This window comes from Myripristis murdjan, chromosome 14 (assembly GCF_902150065.1).
Source record: "Myripristis murdjan chromosome 14, fMyrMur1.1, whole genome shotgun sequence".
NCBI lineage: Eukaryota > Metazoa > Chordata > Actinopteri > Holocentriformes > Holocentridae > Myripristis > Myripristis murdjan.
In genome coordinates, this window is record NC_043993.1 from 26,065,056 (window position 1) to 26,081,582 (window position 16,527).

Consider the following 16,527-nt stretch of genomic DNA (forward strand, 5'->3'; position numbering starts at 1 on the left):
AAAGGCTAATTGTGAGGATTGAATGCACTGATGTAACAACTCACTCTTTTATCTACTTTTTTCTCTGCATTGTCTTTAAGCGGTTGATGCAGCCACATTGTAAATTTACTGTCTTGCCAATAAAGCATTTTGAATTTAAGACACAGAGAGCTCTCATCCTGCCCACTGCTGTCCGTTGCTGCCTCAACCTCTCTCTGACAAGGAGATGGGGAGGGGGAGGAGAGAGAGAGAGAGAGAGAGAGAGAGAGAGAGCGGGTTTGCTGTGTGCGAGAGGAGGAGAAAGAGGGGGTTGGCTTTCAATGTGATGTGAATGGAATAGAATCAGCGAGAGACAGAGAGAGAGAGAGAAAGAGAGAGAGAGGGAGGGAGGAGGACGGCACAAATCAACCTGCCTCTTTTGACTTAACAACAGAATAGAGAGAGCCGGGGTTATTAGACATAGAGATCAGGAAGTATTTTTTTTTTATTTTTGGAGAGAGGAAGAGAGCAGCAGACAAGGGGGGGAGAACTGAAGGAGGAGGAGAAAAAGCCTCACCGTGGAGATAGATAGCAGAAAAATGCTGTCATGGGGAGAGAAGGGGAGGGAGTCGACAGAGAGGAACAGGATGAAACAAGGCAGGGTCGAGCAGAGCTGAAATGTGGAGGTAAGCCTTTTCTTTCTCTGTTGAGATTATAGAGAATGCACATTGCAGCCCGGCTGTGCCCTCTTTCTGATGATAATGAATTCAGCTGGATGGATCTGCACACCCTGTATGGCCGAGACCTGTCTGTATAGGCATGCATATGCTCTTATATTCAAGCAATCCAACCAGGGGCTTAATGTATGGAAATGACACAGGATATAAAAGAATTTCTCAGCGTTGTTCAATCATCTTCCAGCTCATGCTTCTCCCTGTCTATTATGTCGCTGTCAGCTCTGTAAAAATGGGTTTACTGGGGTGTTACTGGGGTGTCCTAGCAGCTCGGTGAGCTAAGGTGCTCTGTACAGACTATTTACACGCGACATTGGACGTTTGAATCCAGCTCACAACCTTTTGACGCATTACCCAGCCGTCCCCCCTCAACTACCCCCATCTTTCCTGTCTCTCTCCATTGTATACTGTCCAGCAGAGCTGAACTGCCTTAAAAATGGTGTTATGACATTGTCAGGAAGCCACTGCAAACCCTTTTGCCGTAGAGCGCTTGTGGCTGCAGGACTCCGAGATGAGGGCAAGGTGGATGGGAGGGAGGAGAGGGAGGAAGAATGAGGGAGACTGAGAGAATGAAAGCGAGGCAAGGGATGAGCTAAAGATGCAGGAACAAAAAAAAAAAAGAGAGAGAGAGTGAGATAGAGAGAGAGGAATGGGAATTATTCCAAAAACATATTTCCAAAGACAAAGAAGCCATCAGCCTTGGTGTGCTGTGGCGTGGAGGGGATTTATGTGGATAAAGAGGATTTTAATACTACTGCATGTAATGTGCACAGACAATGATGGAATGGAGAAGCACAAGCGGGATTGGGGTGTTGTTTTCAAGGTGGCAGGGAAAATGAGGGATGTGGGAGGCTTTTTTCCCCTCCTTTCCCCATTCCCTAATTTAAGATGGGGCTGTGTGTTTATGAGATGTTAAGGTTTCATGGGGATGGATGAGGCTGCTGGAGGAAAAGAAAGGAAGGAATGGAGGACTAGAGGGGGGAAAGAGACAAGCAGCAGCTTACATAAGCCAGTGCACTCAAAGGACGGGCCATTTAATTTACATTGAGCCGCATGGTCCCTCATGCTATGTGGTATTCACTGTGGTTGTCATTAGCATTACAAATGATAAAGGGCATTTGGACTTGACATGATGGAGACACTCTCATGGTAAGTGAGTGTGGAAGCCTATACGTTGGTGCGACTAAATATAATTTAGTGGCATTGTGTTTGTGTTCTCAGCCAGACTGGCAGCAGGGTGGGATGTTATTCACTGGAGATACTTTACACTAGAGGCTGTATGAGATGAGCGTTTGTCTGAAAATCAATTCCTACCTTCTTTTACTCTCTATCTAGTTAATCTTCATAGTAAATGTTACCATTGAACACAGTATGTCTGCATGAGCTGCCCATCCAAGTCAGGAACTGAGAAGCATTGACATAACTGTGCTAACAATATGCAGCCTCTTTATCCAACTCCACTGAGATACACACACACACACACACACACGTTTGTCCTGCTGCTCTTCACTGCACTGCATATTGCCTGCTAGTACAATAGCCAGATGTCAAGCAATTCGTCTTCAAATTCATATGAGGGGTGACAGAGTTGCAGGCAAACAATGGCACAGTAAACAAAAAATAGATATATTTTGCTTCAGAGTACTTGTGTACAGCAGGTGTACAGTTCAAAGTGTTATCATATGCTATTATGTAGTAATACTACACAAAGTGTAGTATTACTTCTCTCATGTCACTGCTCGCAGGTCAATAATTTCCTTTGTATTCCTATAAATATTTCCTTATATTCTCGTTTTTCAAACAATACATCTTGATCAGGTCCCTTCTTTCCAGTAAACATATTTTTAAGGTCAAATTTACTGTATTTAGGTCAATTTACTGTATGTTTGAAGTACTTGAGGTGCTACCTAGTATTTGATTTCCCTAAAGCGACTACTTAAAATAATAACAGGTATGACTTACATATTCTATCTGTAATAATTAGAGTGTTAAGGCCCCTACATGCTCTACTTATCAAAGTATGACGGGTTCAGGTGTCTTTTTGGAGTGGATCCACTGACAAAGAATAAAAGATCAATTTTTGGATGTTGTGGCATTGCCCAGAATGAGGCATCTGCCTGAATTTTGGATTTGTAATTATTACCATTCTTGTGAATGTTGTAGTTTTGAGGCGTTCAGTCTGCTCTGGGTGGATTTGACACTGTTGTCCTGCTGTCCCCCCGTCCAGCAGGAGTCAAGCTGGAGTCGGCCCGATTATCTGACGTGTTTAATATTTTTGACTCTTAAGAAATCTGAGCAGACTGCAGTAAAATGAAACACTAGTCTGCCAATGAAAGTTGAGTTTTATGGAAGTGTGAACGGTCCAAGGCCATAAGAATCACATACAGGATGAGGATCCAGTTTTAGGCTGTTTTTTTTTTTTTTTCTTTAAAATACAATTTGATTTGGTTGATGGTATCCATCTGTATGTCTGCATCTAGTGAGGAGTCAAACCATTACCACAGGGAGGCTTCTGTGGGACATGTGGCCCACATGCAGGGGGGAAACAGAGGTGCAGGAGACTATTGGATCGATCCGCCCCACTTTTATTTCCTGCACCAAACTGGAGCCAGGAGAGCTCGAGTGTATATCATGTGCTTGTGATGTTGTAGGTTCAAATTTGGCTCTCACATGTCTCTCTGTCTGTCTCCTGCCCGTCCGTCCCAGTTGTGTGTCACTGGTGGCTCCTGACATCAGAGGACAGCCACAAACAAATAAACGATTTCACACGTTTCTGCACAGATAACCTTGTTGCCTTCTTAACATCTTAAAAAGACAACAGGGCTATACAACAGAGCTGTATTATTTGACTCGTCCTTGGCAAAAGCAGGTGGAGAATTGAATGACCTTCATGGGCGCTGAGTTGAATGATGATGATGATGATGATGATGACAGTTTGTTAGCAGCCTCACACATCTGTGCAGTAAGATGCAATCACTGCCACAGCACCAGCAGACCCAGGCTAATAGGTTTCCGAGCTGTTTGTCACCCATTTATTTGATTTAAACTTTAGCTCACAGCTTTTATTATATTTGTGCACAGAATAATACTGTGACTCATGAAAATGATTCCCTTTCCACATAGCAACAGCTTGAGCAAATAGCTGACAGCAATCAGCAATCAATAATTAATAATCAGCACTCTTGACATGTTGTGGAAAAGTGACAGTATGACTATAGCACAGGTTGAGAGAAGAGATATTAAATACTACTGTTGGTAGTAGTAGCACTACTAATAATAATCATCATAATAGAAATAATAATTAAACTTAACTATTTATATTGCACTTTTCAAAACAAGAATTATAAAAGGTTTCAAAAAGAAATAATAATCATAATAATAATAAAACAGACAAAACAGGTAACAACACAAGGCATTCAACACAAACAGCAAATTGAAGTCATTTCGAAGTGTCAATCAAGACAAATCAGTCAGAAGAATAAGACGTTATCATGATGTTCTGTTTGTGGTGTGCCAAACAAAAGGACTGTAGAAAGTACTGAAATTACATTTGTATTGGTCTCATGTCAATTTAATGGAAAAGATTAACAAATAAATAACACTGAAATGTGGGAGATTGATTTTGGTTGGTATCAACAAGATAACTGCTGTGCTCAGTCAGTGGGATTCAGACTAGCATGTTGTTGGGTTACCAGGCAGATTCTGTTTGGGTCTGAGTCAGCATCATATCATTCCTCTCATTTGGAGCCATTTTGCATGGCTACACCCAGGCAGACTCCCTGTGGGGGCTCAGCGAGGAAGGCAGTTGGACAGGCGGAGCCTTCCTCTCATCGGATGGCAGGATGCCGGCAGTGTAAGCCACTGGGTGGATCCTCTTAGCTCGTGCTCTCTGTTGTCACCTGTCCCCTGTGGCCAGTGGCCTTAATGGAGGCTCTGCCCTCACTAGAGTTAAGTCCAATGGCTACTGCCTTCTTATAGCTATCTGCACAATTAAGAAAGAGCAGAGAAGAAGAAACATGAGAGAGGGACACATTCAGAGTGAAAGAGGACATATTCAGGGTGGGTTTTTGTCATAAGGGGAGTCAGCTCTCAGTGGTTTAACACCAGAAAAGCCAAAATGCTCCCTGTTGTTTTCAATTTTAACACTGAAATATCTAAGCTTTCAAAATGTCCCTCTATGATTTTTCCAAGGCTCACTATTGATATAGATCACTGTTTATACTGTAGATTTTTCAAATCACGCAAAGATATAATGGTCGTAATTTTATTTACACACTTCAGTGGCTTTTATTTAGATGCTTCATTTTAAGGCCTTTTAAGTTTTAAGTAAAGGTTAAAAAATATTTTAGAACAGTGAAAAAAGTGAAAAAAAAAAAAACGTAAATAAAATAAAATAAAATAAAATAAATTATTGCTGGTAAACGTTACAGACCTCTTCAAATATCTAAAAAAAAAAAAAAAAAAAATACTTTTGATGATTGCGGAATTTGATCTGATGTAGAAGTGCTAAAATTTCTGGAAATTACAATTTAAAAAAAAAATTGTGCACACTGTGAATGCTACCTATCAGGTGTGTTTGGACTACCCACATGTATGAGGAACCCTCAACATATACTGCACAGTGCTTGGATGTCGTGAAAATGCCCCCTCATTCAGAAATACACTGCCTCTTGTTGGTTTTAATCACAATGTCCTTCTCAATTATGTCATACATACATTAAACCATTAGGCAGTGCACCGACTCCCTCCCTCATTGTTCACGTTGCCATTACAGGAGTGAAGTGCACTCAGGGGTATTCATAGCCACTGAAAAGCAGACCAAGACCGAGCGTCCACACTCCCACCACCACATCTCTATACTTAGTAAATACAGATCAAAAAGGCAGAAAACATTGCGCAATGAGAGGAGCGTAGGAGCCCGTGTTCTATTGTTGGGCAGATACGTGAAATATTAGGAAGCTTCAACATGTGTATTTTTGACTCGGCGACCTCTTGCTTCTGTCCAGTCTTGGGGGGAAAGTTGCAGTTTCGGTCACATCGGTGTGCTCCTCACCTGCAAATGCACATGCTGCACGGCCGTGCTTTGTTGAAACCCACTGAATTTTAAATATATATACATCTAAATACATTGTTCTCATATGTAACTGTGCCATTTTCGGTGTTTCACAATATAGGCGAGACATGGCTTCAATGAAACGTTGCAGTCAGCAGATACAGAACATGTATGTGACATTGGTGTACAATATTATATATGTTAGCATTCTGAAGCTGCTTCAAGGGGAAATTTAACTGAGAATTAAGAGTTCAAGGGGTTAATGCATCACTTGTGAAGAAAAGAGCAGTTTCCAGTGAGAGCAGTGTGGTTATGGCAGATATCTTTCAAGGGCCAGACAGCAGCCACACACAGGAAATACAGAGAAATGTGACCTGCAACGCATAAGAGGGAGGGGGACAGGGTGGGTGTGTAGGGAGGGGGTTGCGGGCGGTGGGTGGAGGCGTGTCTTGCCACCTTTAAAATGAAGTCCTGTTACACTTCCCTTATTCTTTGTCATTAGTATCAATGCAAGACAAATATGTGCCCTGCAGTTATGTGTCTTGGAAACTCAATTTTTATAGCGTAGTAAGAAAAAAAAAAAAAAAAAAACAGTGTCGGAGAAATTGTTGGTGTTGGCTCCAGGCAGATACTGATGGACTTTAAAAATGTACAGGTAATGGGTCAATGCATCATTCCATGCAAGATTTAATTCACATTAAACCTCCTGATGCCACACTGTGTTCTTTATTCGGAAATCTACCAAAAGCCACAGAGCTGGAGGACTTATTCTTTACAGCCTCAACTCACAGAAATACAAGAGAGTTAAAGAGGCTAAATCAACAGAGATCTGCATCATCCGGCATGGTTAGCATACTGCCGTGTGGATTTTGTGAACTGCACGTTTCTATGTAGGTCAGAAGGTGCAGAGCAACCGGAGTAAATGACACAAGGCCACCAGGCACGGGGGAGAGGCTGGGCCTGCTATAAACAGCAGCGAGCGCTCTTCCCTCAGCAAAGGTGTTCGCCTGCAGTGTACAGATGTGCAGTCGGCTCCAAAAAATATCTGATCGGATGTGGTATTTTTTCCCCTCATATTTTGCTTCCAAAACTGCCCATCAGTGTTTTTAATGTGAAGTGACACAATAGATACGGTGTGAGGTTAAAGTTCAGACAGGCAGCTTTGAGTTGATGGAGTTTTCAGGCAAATGCATTTTTTTTTTTAAATACACAAATCTAGTGTTATAAGCCAGTTTTCAATATTTGTACCTGGGTTTTGTGAACTAGGTGCTGTTGTTTAGCACCTACTTTAGTTACATGAATCTACCAACCATCTTCCTCATGTTATGCCGGTGAAGTGTAGAGCCAAATGCAGCTGAGACCATCATGGAAGTACAATGAAATGCCAAAGGGCTGGCAATAGTAGTTGAGAATAAGATATCAAGAGAGGGGTCACGTTTGAGGTTACAGTCTCTATATCCAAACTAATAGCGACCAAAATGATTTATTTGCTATACTATTGAGTTCCCTGTTGCTTTGTAAGAGGTCCCGCTCTTAGCTGCATGTATTGAATATAGCGTTACAAAACTGCTGCACATCTGCCTCCACCTCAAAGGAATTCTTCATGACCGATTTTTACTTTCAGCCATCACAATGGAAATTGAGTACTGTTGTCGTGTAGGAGATCTGACGTTTTGTCATTTGTACCTTGCTACATTTGAGGAAAAATGGCAGTCGCTGCAGCACATAAGTAGGACAGATGCATGACTTCTCCGGTGACTACGCCTGCAACCGTCTCTAAGAGATGCTGGGTTATTTCTCTAATGGTGATCGCAGTTTGTGTCCATCAACATCATTGATGTAATGGACCTCGGAGCTGGTGTCGGTTGTGATGGCAGCGGTTTAGAAGGTGCCTTCACCAACTTCTTGCTCCACTTATTGAGCATATTGTACCTAAAGACATGTGTGCCAGTTTTTCACAGATTTGCTCCTATAGACAGAAGATTTTCAGCTGAAGAGGTGGGGATGAGAGAGAGTGTGTGTGTGTGGGTGGTGCAGCCATTTCATGGGCACTAGGCTGCATTTCAGTGGACAATAGGCACGGTGAGGAAGCGAGGGAGGTCAGTGTCTCTTCCTCTGCGAGCGGACAAGGTAGGGTAACAGTTCAGAACGCTATTATGGCAATCATTGGGCAATCTCGTTTCCTCTCCCTCAAAGCTGGTCGCAGAGATGAGACAGAAATAACAGTGAACCCGTTCAGCTCACCATAACAGATACAGTGACAGAGCCGAGGGTCAGTTCCTTTCCTCTGTCACACACAAACACACACAGACATAAATGCACACACGCACACATACAAGACGTGCACAGGGCTGACGCAAAGGGACAGCTGTTCTTCCTGTCACTGTGGACGCCGCGTCGCGTCTGTGAGGCTTTGACGCCGTTTCATGCAGTCAGCAAAGCTGCACAAAGAAGCAGCACAGACGCATTTACTGAAACCTTCTCTCGCATTTTTAGTTCTTACGCTTCTTTTCTGTCTGGCGCTCTGTCACGTGTGCACGGCATGCCACAAAAAAACAAAACAAAAAAAAAAAAAACAAAGGTGAATTTTCAGATACACAGGAAGCCTGTGGTGTGCTGCTCAGCACATGGTGTGTCATGGCAAGTAAAACACCAAACAATGGTGTGAGGTGTTTTCTCCAGTTATAGAGAAATGGCACACAGGTTTTTTTTTTATCAAAAACAATGTTATCAAAGCGTTCATTCGGGAGAGTGAGTCAGTTTAAGGTTGCTTGCTTCAATACAAGAGGAAGTAAGGGCTGATAGAGACAATGCTATAGAAGGAGCTCTTTGAGTGCACTTCCTCTTTGTGGCGTGCGTGTACCGATGAGGAGATGACACAAAACGTTGCGTACATGTGCTCAGCTGTGACACGTTCATATTTGTACTTCTGATTCCACGTTTTAATGGGTCGCTTCCCAGACACTCACAAAAGAACTGAAACCGCACCAAATACCACTGAAATTACAGTTGAGGTGGCGGAAACCATAAATGATCCACAGTATGTATGTATGAGTTGAGTCGCACACGCGCAAACAAAAGCTGGGGCACAGACTTAGATACAAATAGTGACTGTTGTGTGTGTGTGTGTGTGTGTGTGTGTGTGTGTGTGTGTGTGTGTGTGTGTGTGTTGTCCACATCCCCAATGGTTAGGGAGCGGACAAGGGAGCAACCCACCAATGAATAATTAACAACTGTCTAACCCTCACCCCTCTTCCCCTGGCCTCATTAATTATTCATGAGGACAGACATATTTTCAATTTTTGAAGGGGAAATTTTAGGGAGGGCAGCTCTCCTTCAAAACCTGAAGGTATTTCATTGTGTGATGAAGATGTTTTATCCCGCATGCACAGCCCAAAGGCAGACCTGACCTCTACAGGCAACACACACCAACAGAGAGAGGTGCCCCAACAGAGCTGCACCTCTGCAGAGACAGCACTCTGCCCGCTCATTTGTCCTGTCACAGAAAGAGGCATTAAAGCTTTAGCAGCTGAGTCGTACCCCTTAATCCAAATAGGGAATGCTTACCAGACGTTTTTGGGTACACGGAAGAGCGAAGATAGATTTTTTTTTTTTTTTTTTTTTTTTGGAGCCGTGTGACGAAGTGCTACGTGAAGAAAACGACTCATTATGGCGTTTCATTAAAGATAAGGGCTGCTCATAGCTTCAGTCTGCATGCAGTATGGTATGAAGCAGCAACTAACAGAAGAAACATGAGAGAGGAAAGGTGTAAATTGCTGCTGCGGTTTAGCTGCAATCTTGCTGCCATTCATCAGCATAACCATGTAGTGTTTTGACAATATTATTAGAGTGAGCGTTTAAAAAGCAACCGTCAGAGTGACTCTAACGGTTGTGATTAGGGTTCGATCGATTCAGGGTTTTTAACACAGACACTGCTTATGATTTTTTCCAAACTGAGGCTGCAGATAGCTGATATTTTGTGTTGATATTCAATATCTTCAAATTTGAAAGTTACTGTGCAAAAAATAAACACAAAAACTATTAGTAAATCTCTTTGTGATGAAATATTTGAATTAGGGCTCAGTGATTTGGGCAAAATCAAATATAATAATCACAATATTTTTGACCAAATACCTCAATATCGCTATTGTTGTTATTGCGGTGATGACAAAATCACAAAATTCACAAAATATTTGCTCAGTGAGATTTTTGATAATCAGTAATGCCTAGTGGGTAAAGGTAAATAAAAGAAGAACAAGAACAGTCAGGTAAGTTAAAAAAAAAAAAAACTGCCTCCCTTTACTGTAATGCAGCCTTTAAAACCAGGAGAAGACAACACATATGCCATATTACAATATTATGATATCCAAAATTCGAGATGATACCTTTTCTCATATCACAGTATTGATACAATATTGATATACTGACCTGTCCTAGTTTGAATAAACAAGATGAACAAAGAGCACTGCAAATGCAAAATAAAATGACAAGATAGAAAATCTTTTTAAAAAGCGCTAGGCAATAACATTTTTCAAGGAAATGTCAATATCCGATATTTTTTTTTTTTAAAAAAAAAGGCAGATATGGACCCAGTGCCCTCAGAACTAAGTAATCCATCTGACCCTAGTTGCAGCAACAGAGGTGTGTAGTATTTCTGATACAGCAAGGACGTGAATGATTATAAAAATAAAAAAAAAAAAAAACAGAAAGGATAACAAGGAGCGCTTCACGGTGATGTATGATGAAAATGGCGGTCACACTTGTTGACAAGATTGCCATTTTGTCCACATATTGTGGCTGAAATTTTGCGCTTTTGCCTGAAATCTACCCCCCTTCCCCTGCCACCTTGGCACATCTCCTCTCTTTAACGTCAGTCTATTGAGCACAGGTGCCGGGGAGCCAAGCTTATTCGTCTTTGGAGACCAATAACTCAGACTGACATTTGCAAACTGTTTGAATGAAAAAGGGAGATAAAAACACATTACAAAAAGAGAGTGCTGCAGTGCTAACCACTTAGCTGCCTCTGGACTTGGCCCAGTTCGCTGTCCGCAGTGTGGGAAAGAAGGGGGGGCAGGGGGATTGGGTTGAGGATGCTTAGAGGAAATGTTAAGCATTAGAATGAACTCATTGTGTGAATCAAGTCCAGGCACAATAATGCACAGTTACTTTCTTAAAAGGCATTGCAAACAGTTACATCATACTGTATGTAATGCGTGGGATCAATAACAATAACAATATTAAGCGTGACACTGGCTTTGAATTTCCCCCAAATCAATCACTGTCAGGAGATGATTTAGTCCGCATGGTGAAGAATCAGCTTTTAACTAGAGCAGGGCAGGGACATGTGTAATAAAAAGCTTAAAGGGATTTCTGACAGGATGCCCAACTTAATACACGTTTACTACGCCTTTTACATTTTCACTACATGCATGTGGCTGTATTTTAAACTGCCATAATAATCTGCCAATTGCTCCATCTGAGGGTATCCTACCACCAAGGAGTCCGGGTCTTTTAGGGAAAAAAGAAAGAAAAAAAAAAACAAAACAGAGAAGGCACTTGCCAAATATGTTAGCATAAGGTGTGCACTTTAATAAACTGAATCTTCTTTGACGACAGAAGAATGAATGAGTGCATCAATAACGTGGGAGTCTGCACACTCGCCGAAACCTTGTTTTCTTAAATTTGATGTGATAGAGTTGATAAGGCTGCATGAGGAGCGCAACATTTGTCATTGATCACATCTAATGGCTGCCCGTGGAAAGCTGTTAAGTCGATTTTCACACAGCTTTCACCTGGAGGGAATACAAATCAAATCGCTGCCTTTTATATCAGGACGCAATCTTTCATTTACCCTTAAATACCTAAAGACACCGCTGAGAAAGTGGCATGAAGTTCGATCGAAGCACCCGAGTCAAAGGTTAAAGGAAAACACTAGTGCAATTTAACTTTTTTTTTTTTTTTTTTTTTTTTGCTATTGCTATTAATGCCTATGAAGAGTCTGAACCTCCACAGTGCAGGTTTGTGTGACCTGCAGGAGGTCGTAGGCTCCTACTGACTTCAAAAACACTTTGAAACACATTACAAACAGCTCATTGAGATACACCACTGCCTTAACTAACACAAACTGTCATTTAAAAAAGCATGTGTGTTGTATTTTTTTCCCCCTACATAACTAAAAAGCCACAGTCACTGCAGTTGCAACCCTACCACAAGCAGTTCCATTCTGCCTAAATCGAAAGTGAAGAGATCATTGAGCTCATTTGCCTCCCACTCCGCTTTAAGTTTTGTTTTGCCTCCTCGCTGCCACCGGAACTAACAGCGCACAGTAATGGAAAAAGTGAAAATAGCCCCCCATTAAACTCAGTAATTAGCTGTGTGATAAAGTCATGTAAGGAAACACTGCAATGCACAGTACATGCTGTTCAACATAATGCATTAGTCAATGCAGCAGGATGTCTGAGCCATTTTTCATGTATTTTTTGAAAGAAACAGGATCATATAACTCTCCAGAGGTAAGCAAAACCTGCAGCAGCTTAATTTCTCATGCACTATAACAGCCTCTGACTATGGCAAAAACACTGACATGATAAAACATGATGTAATCTCACATTTGGTTTTAAAGTCTTGTTTTTATTTGTAAGAAGCAAAAAAAAAAAAAAAAAAAATTTGACACTGGGATGAAATAATCCCACTTCCAATACAGTTTCACATGTTTCAAGACTTTTTCTAAGTATAATTATGTTGAATCAAGGCAGAATAAATCAGATCAGCCAACTCAGATTAAGAAAATAACACCTGATTCAAGAAAACAAATTGATTTTGATTGATTAGCATTAGAAAAAAAAATGGGATTATATCATCCCACTGGCAACACTGGATGTGAGACTAAATGAGTTGTTAAGATGCTGATTTTTTTTTTTTTTTTTTTTGCGGTGAAACACCTAAAATTACGCCAGCGTTTTTCTTTAAGTCGGAGTGAGTTATTATGGTGAATCTAGAGTCTGCTCACTCATGCTGCAGTGTAAAGAAGCATTAAGTAACAAGTAGAGGCACAATGACGACACTCATCCTTTCTGGGTTAAAAAGTCAGTCATCACTTCCTGTTGCGCAGGACACAGCCTCAAACCAGCGGGTGCAAAACACATCAAGAGACCGTGACCTCCCCTAAAAATGGTGTGTGTTTAATATGACATGCCTCTGACTTCAGTTGCATTTCTGTGTCCTGACACCGTACACCAGCGGCCCATTAACCTTGTCCTGGACGTATTTATCAAACCGGATGGAGACCTCATTAACCTTCACTGAACCAAACATCTACCCTGGGCAGTCATGGCCTTCAAAGCACTGAGATCACGGCAGAAACGACAAAAAAAGCAAGGGAACGTTTGCTAAGCTGCAGTATACAACAAAATAGAATCCTATTTTTACCACTGCAAAGTGTCTTTTCAGATTTGCATTTTCCTTTGTCCAGGTTTTGCAGCCGACCATTAGGTTTGGCTGGGGTAAGAATATCAAGAATCCAGCACTGTCATCACTTCTGATTAACATAGGAGCTTAGCACACAAAGCAATTGATTTCCTGGAATAAAACCTAGCTCATCACACGTCACCGACAACACGTGAGGGTACAATACTCTAATCATTACTTGCCACTCATTGTTAACCGTGTTTTCAATACTGAGACACCGGATTAAAGGCCACTGTCTCCATGCATTATTGAATTTCTGGTACTGTGAGGCGATCAGCCGAGAGCGGCTGCCTCTCAAGTGACCGCTCCAAATCTTGAAAAAGTCCTGGAGAGCGGTTAAATCCGTCAGCTGCACGTCTTATATAATCCCTCCTGGACTGATCCTGTGGCAGAGGAGCAAATCAAAACGATTGTCTCATTCTGTTCGTTATTGTAATGGATGCAGAAATGCTGTTTTTTAAATGAAAAATGCTGACCACATGAATGCATGTCAAAATAACGACGCGTGATTGGTTTCACCTAGGAAATCCACTTCAGTCGGTGGGAGAGGCAGGAGAGGCTAAATGAGGATTTTTGTAGCCTAGAGACACTGGAGGCATGGATTACGTAAACACTAGGTGCCATTCAGAGGGTGAAGTTGATAGATAGATGACATAACAGCCAGATCATCAGGTTCTGTGCAACTCCTCTTCAAAGCCAGCTTGGACAAAAGATTTAAGTGGCTCCTGCTTCCCAGCCCGGCAACAGGCACATTTTCTACCCGAGCGGTGGGAGAGTTGTTGCTTGGATCGTCTGAGGTCCGCAGTTCAAGCCCTGTTCACATCACACACAGTGCTGGTGTCAGCGCACGATGTGGAGGGTCAGTGGAGAGATCCTTGTGCGCTTTGGGATTGGAGGAGTGGAGCGTGTGTGTGTCTAATCAAAAGATGAACTTCATGCTTAAATACACATGGTCATTATGACCGGCTATTTGCTTTCATATTTTAAAGATACCGGCGAAGGACGGTTGTTGTGTCCTGTTACCCAATGTCAGCTAAAAACAACAAAAACTTGTTTAACGCTGGGGTAGGCAGCTTTTTGTGGTGTCATTCACGTCCGCCTTGCTCCTGTTTTAGTGCCTCTTTTATTTTCAAAACATCAACAAGACCAGCTTAAAATGGCTGCTTCACGTGAAAAATATTTGACGAAGAGATTCAATGAAATATTTTTTTTTTTTTTTTTTTTTTTTTTTTAACATGGATAGATTAGCAGCTATGAGAAGTTTCATGATTCTCGCCTTGACATTTACTGGCACATGCCCATGTTTGTCTGGTGGGAGGGTCTTAGGACAGAGAGGGGAGTCGGGAGAGCTGCAGGAAGAGGGATGCATTTTCAAATTCTGGCTTTTTTTTTTTTTTTTTTTTACCTTTTCCAGAAAGCTGCCCACCTCAGCTGTAACATAAAATGATGATGTATAGTTACCTGCAACTATATGAGTCATCATGGTGGTGAAATTTCCTCATTAGTTGCTCTATACTGTCTCTCCATTCACTTCCATAGTGTACCAAAATAAAACTATTAGTGTATTAACAAACACAAGCAAAGCAGATTATGCCAATTTAAAAGAAACAAGAAGTGCTGGTACCTATTTTTTTCACATAATTACAATTATGTGTCACAGTACTATTAGGTTATTTCTTACTGTTGCAAGGTTACTGTTACTGTGCAGACATTTCCTGTAGATGCTAGCTGCCAGATTTTCTTTCCAATGCTTTATTTCCTCTAAAAATGGGCACTGTGACTTGTTATGCATATACATAGGCATAATCCTCTTTGGTGGTGTCCATTTATGCACAAAAAGTATCATCATGGGACCAGTTTTGGTACACTATGAAAGTGAATGGAAAGTGAATAGCAGTCCAGGGGAGCACAGCATATGGCCTCATACAGCATCCAGGTAAATAAACAACCCAACACGTCTACTAAAGTAAACATTTTATTGGTGTAAACATGCAAAAGTCAGACTCAACTGACACAAAATGTGGAATAAGCATGTAATTGATGGTCTATGTTGTTCTCATCATGGACTGGACTTTTTCATAGATTATGTGCTTATTCAATTTTTTTTTTTTTGTAAACTGAGTCTTAACAGTTCTCACTTGAATCAACCTTGGGCGATTCTGCAAAGTGCAGCTTTCAATGGTATAAATGTACTGAGCTGCCTTTTTCTTTGTTAATACGACTGTGGTGTTTAAATACAGATGGTCAGATTTAATCTTCTTTGGTATGAGGCTTTTTCAGCCACATTTGATGATCTGTTAAAACACTATAGCTCATTTTAGGACATTTTTATTTAGCATGCCATCAGCATTTGGAGAGATCAACATTGGACCAATTAAGGACAAAAAACTGTAAAATGCATTTCAAGATATTTATTAAATTACTCCAAATTCCTTTCGTTGATGTACTTTTTTTAATCCTCTCCCAGATGCACTTTTTTTTTTTTTTTTTTTTAAATCAGGACAATCAGAGCATCACCAGACCAAAAGCTAAAGCCATGCAAGTTTTTTAATATCAGAGTACAATAAACTGCACTGAAAGCCCCTGAAAAACTGAGAGACATCTTCACGGTGCTGGGTGTTGTCTCCAGCTTTCATAATATCCTCAAGTTCCTTTTATTGCCTCACAGTTAGTCTAGCTATTAGCAGCTGATATATTTATGAGTGTATCAGGGCTTGGCTTAAGCCAGAATAATATAAGGTCATAAAATTTTTTTTTGTTAGAAATGTCCTGGGAATACATTGAGCTGGCAATTGATAAATAATTGAAATATTTTTGCCAGGGCAGCAGAGGTTTTGGATGGAGTAGCAGTTGTTTAAACCTTTAGTATCACAGGTTTTCTGTATAGGAGGAGACAATGGCCTGATGTTTTTGCAGGCACCACCACATTCACTGAAAATATGAGCTATGGGTTCAGCCATACATTGAGCAGGAAGTGTTAGGTGGTTGGTAACAAGTTCCTCCTGACTTTGCTGTATTATTTCCACATAAGACCACTTCTTCTGTAGTGGTCAAACAGAGAGAAGAGGATCAGCTTCAGTCAAAGGGAAGTTACTGTCAGTCAGTAGGATGGATGCAATACAATTGACTAGACCAGAGTTAACCTGGCACATAATCTGTAAATTATTTTGAAGAGCTAATCAGTCAGCAGTGAAATGGTGAATGAAGATGTCACATATCAGTAGTGGTAAGCAAATTAACAGATTTGACTTCTGCTAAACAGGACTGAGCACTTCAAAGAGTAACATTTGCTATTGCTTCCTTGATTCTGTTCAT

General features: G+C 41.1%; 1 protein-coding gene across 7 annotated transcripts in view; it reads left to right on the top strand.

Moving 5' to 3' along the window:
* The first annotated feature begins 370 nt into the window (after positions 1-370).
* Positions 371-16,527, top strand: part of sipa1 (signal-induced proliferation-associated 1) — a 41,540-nt gene continuing 25,383 nt past the window's right edge. For all 7 annotated transcript variants that reach the window (XR_003929319.1, XM_030068202.1, XM_030068199.1 and 4 more), the window contains exon 1: positions 371-644. The gene's annotated coding sequence lies outside the window, so the exon portion shown is untranslated. The remainder of the gene's footprint in view (positions 645-16,527) is intronic.